We start from the raw sequence: 4,058 nt of genomic DNA, 5'->3' as shown, positions 1-4,058 counted from the left end.
CCTGGTAAAGTTGTATTGAAGCTCAAGCAATATTTTATACAATTAAGATATTACTATTTCTTTTCCTCTTCCATAATAGTATACCAGAGTTACGTAGAACGTTTCTCTAAGCTCTCTAGCTTAATAGCTTTAGTGTTTTAGTATACTTTATATGTCCCCATTACTCTTGTATTGTCTCTAGGGGTAAGATAGATATCATTGCCCCTGTAAGTCAAAACTATCTCTATGAGATATAAGAGTAATTCCCTTTCCCTCTGATTAGCCTAGGCTATCCTCAGTTAATTTACTGTAACCTGTGATTGGGCAAATTTTCTGGGGCGTTTCGTTTCCCTCTCCTTTTCACTGAGTTGGCAACTGAGTAGCTTGTCAGCATTGAGTTTGGAATTGGGGACGGGACATCAGAGTAAGTCTATGTTAGTCATCTGGCTACCTGGATTTATACAGGCAACTGAGTAGCTTTTGGTATTCCAGTAGTTGCTGTTCAGGAGGCTAGCCTCCCTAGATCTTGTAGAGGTTATTGTTTTACAATTTCCTCTTTATGGTCTAGCAGACAGTCCTGTATTGGGGGTTCTTAACGTGAGGATAGGTTTCTTTCTTGTTTTGATCCCTGGTACGAGATTCTGTTCTCATGAGTTCGTTTTCGGACGTTCTCTCATTGCCTAACCCAACCTTGGGAATTGACTTTCCCTAGTTGAGGCTTATAAGAGGACAGAATCCTTCAGGTTAAGTAATGCCTTAGGGTATTGCTTTACTTATGGACTATTCACCCCTTCCCCGCTATCTCTTTCGTGTTGAATGATCCAACACCCTTACGGCCGTGGTTCTACATAGGCTCCTCTGGACGTCTGTAGCCCTGGCATGAGTTTTTCTGTCAGTGCTTGTTTAGGTTACTGACAGATAACCTCATATCTTTGAGTGTTCCTTAGAGTCCTCCCTTGGACTGCCTTCCATATCCCTTAAGATTGGATATGGTTGAGTGGAAGCCCGAATTGATTTCCCTCTTCCACTGGCACACTCTTTCAGGATGTAGACGTCATAGCTGATTCTTTGCCGTCTTCTATCCTTACCTTTCTCTCATACTGTCTATCATGGGCTATAGTCGGCAGTTAATTCTGCCGACAATTTTGGGTTGGTTAGGCTAACAGTTCGCTGTAATCTCTTACCTCGGACATCGTTGATCGATGGCCGTTGGTGAGTTCGGTAGGCCTGTCTGCCGGCAACTGAGTAGCTTGTCGGCAGATGGCCAATGCCTTCCACCCATAATGTTTTATTATTAGCCAGCAGTGGTCGGCAGGCCCGGCAGATGCCGGCCTGCTGGCATATGCTGGTTAGCCCATCATGCTGACAATGTTGGCAGGTCGACACCATATTCATATTTTATTGACGGTAGCTGCCGGCAGGCTCGGCAGACGCCTGCCTGCCGGCATTTACTGACTGTGCCTTCATGCCGACGACGTCGGCGGGGCCGGCAGTGTCGGCGAGGCCGGCAGTGTCGGCAGGGCCGGCAGTGTCGGCGGGGCCGGCAGTGTCGGCGGCACGGCAACTGCTGTATCCAGAACAATATGGTAAAATTTTTCCAACCTACAAGTGGTTCTTGAGCAGCCATTTGTGAGACCATCATATAGAGAGTTGATTCTCTCTCGTTTTAATGGTTATATCCATTAAATTTATCCATTGTATTGAACATTATAAGAGGATGTGTCAAGAAGACTCTATATATCTTGGATATTCCCTCTTTTATTCAATTCTTTGTGAATTTCATGGTTCAATATGGGAAGGGGTCATAGCAAATGGCTGGACGGGAAACACATGTGGGTGTCTTTCCTACTATAGCTTACCCTATCCAAGCTAAATATAATAATTTTTATTATGTTGAAACCTGAGAATTTCACAGAAAACTCATTTGCTTTTCTTTTCTTTACAGAGGAGCATCCCGAGTGCGGGGACAACTTTTGTAGGGTCTGCAGCAAGGACTTCTACGGACATGGCGGATGTAGGTCTCACGCCCGCTGTTCTGTGACCAAAGGGGCCCTCAAGTACTGGGACCCAGAGGTATGTACTGTGTGCGACAAGTTGGTTAAGGAGGCTTTTGATGATCAAAAGTCTGCGGAGTCTAGGGATGCAGCTAGGATTACGCTGCAGAAATGGGTTAGAGGTTTTCAAAAGAATACTTCGGGCCCATACCTTCCTAATGCTAGGATGAGGGACTGTCTCTTCCCCGGAGCTCGTGACGATTCCGTCATTCCCCAGACCGAACCTTCGCTTCCTTTGGTGCAGATCCAGGTTCAGAAACCTGGAGATCCTGACGTGGCGGATGCTTTGGAAAGTGTCCACCTGGACGGCAATATGTCTGTCGTTTCCGAGGAGACCGAGAAGAATCTCCTCATGGAAGAGTCAGAACAGGAGGCAGTTGTTCCTCCTACTAACGAGGTTGAGAATGCAGAAGCGGTGTCGGTCTCTTCAGCAGCTGTTGTTGAACCAGCTCCCTCAACCTCTTCGCAACCACCTCATCTGGAGGCACTTACGACCACTTTGCAATCTCTGATGTCGATGGTGTATGACTTGCAGAAGCAGTCTTCCGAGAAAGAGACTACTTTCCGGTCAGAGATTGAACAGCTAGTTTCCTCGCGCTTAGCCCCGAAGAAACTAAACGTGAAGGATATTCCTGTGTTCTCCGATGTTAACCCGTGGAGGTATGCGGAGCACATGCCTATGTCAGCAGGCAAAATTTTCCTCTCGGAGAAACTGGGTACCGTCCCAGTGGAGGAAGTCGAGTTCTGGCCCAGCAGGGCATCCTACCTGGATTGTTATGTCCGGCTCAGAACTGAACCGGCATCCAAAGAAGAGACGGAGCCCAAGGAAGTAATTGTCCTTCAGCTCGCTAAAGCACAGGCTTTATTTTCTACAAAACTAAATGAGAGGGCGTTTACTAGCTCAAAGGTGCCGGCATTAAACAAAAAACATCCGTCGTTTATTGCTGACCCTCAACGTGCTTTTTGCTTTATGGATAAAGGGTTTAAAACAGCTCTGAAGGCCGTGAGGGCAGGAAAGCCCTGCCCCACGCTGGAAGAGAGCAAGCCTTTCTCCCTTGCTTTCCCTTCAGATGACAAAGACTAGAAGGACGTTCATGTTACCTTCTCAGTCGGGAAGCTGGAGGCCGATATTGCTGGACGTCAGTTCAACGAGGACCTCCCAAAGCTGTCAGTTTCTCTTGAAGAGAGAACATGAGACGAAGGAACGCTTGGCAGAGTCCATGTCTTTACAAACGGGGCTAAAAGCGATGGCTAGCATCCCTGATACCGCAGACATGTACATGGTCTTTGCCAAGGCGGACTTGGCTACTGTTACGAAGGACCTATACAACTTTATCAGAGCCAGGACGGCTTGTCGGGAGTTCGTGTTTGCTTCTGCCTCTGTAAAACACGAACCTAGGAAGCTGATAGCTTCTAATATCTGGGGAAAAGACCTCTTTCCTGGTGATGTGGTGAAGGAGATCGTAGACAAGGCTGCTTCGGAGAATAGGAATCTCCTCTCTAAATGGGGCTTGTCCTCCAAGAGAAAATCTTCCGCTGATAGGGGTCCCCAGCCGAAGAATAAGTCGAAGCGGCCTCGCCTGTCCTCTCAGCCAAGACAGCAACAGCTTCCCATGGCCACGGTGCCCCAGACGGTGGCACAACCTACCACCACCTTTCAACTGGTGCCCCAAACACTGGCGACTCAGTCACCAGTTTTCACCCCAGCTTACGAAAGGCAGTCGGCTTCTTCTAAGCCAAAGTTTAGGGGATCCTTTCGAGGCTCTTCTAGACGCCCCTTCAAAGGAAGAGGCAACAGAGGTGGTCGTGGCCAAGGTGGAAAGTCTTCCACCCAGCACTCAAAGTGAGATGCTGCCGGTAGGAGGGAGACTTCTACATTTTCAGGATCGGTGGACCTTCGATCCTTGGGCCCACAGCCTGATCACGATAGGACTGGGGTGGGGTTGGAACTCAACTCCACCAAGCTTTCCTCAATTCTTCCAACCTTCAACCCCAGTTCTGGAAGAATACGTTCAGGAACTACTG

This window comes from Palaemon carinicauda, chromosome 16, assembly GCF_036898095.1.
Source record: "Palaemon carinicauda isolate YSFRI2023 chromosome 16, ASM3689809v2, whole genome shotgun sequence".
NCBI lineage: Eukaryota > Metazoa > Arthropoda > Malacostraca > Decapoda > Palaemonidae > Palaemon > Palaemon carinicauda.
The sequence above is the reverse complement of the archived record's forward strand: the minus strand, read 5'-3'. Positions refer to the sequence as shown.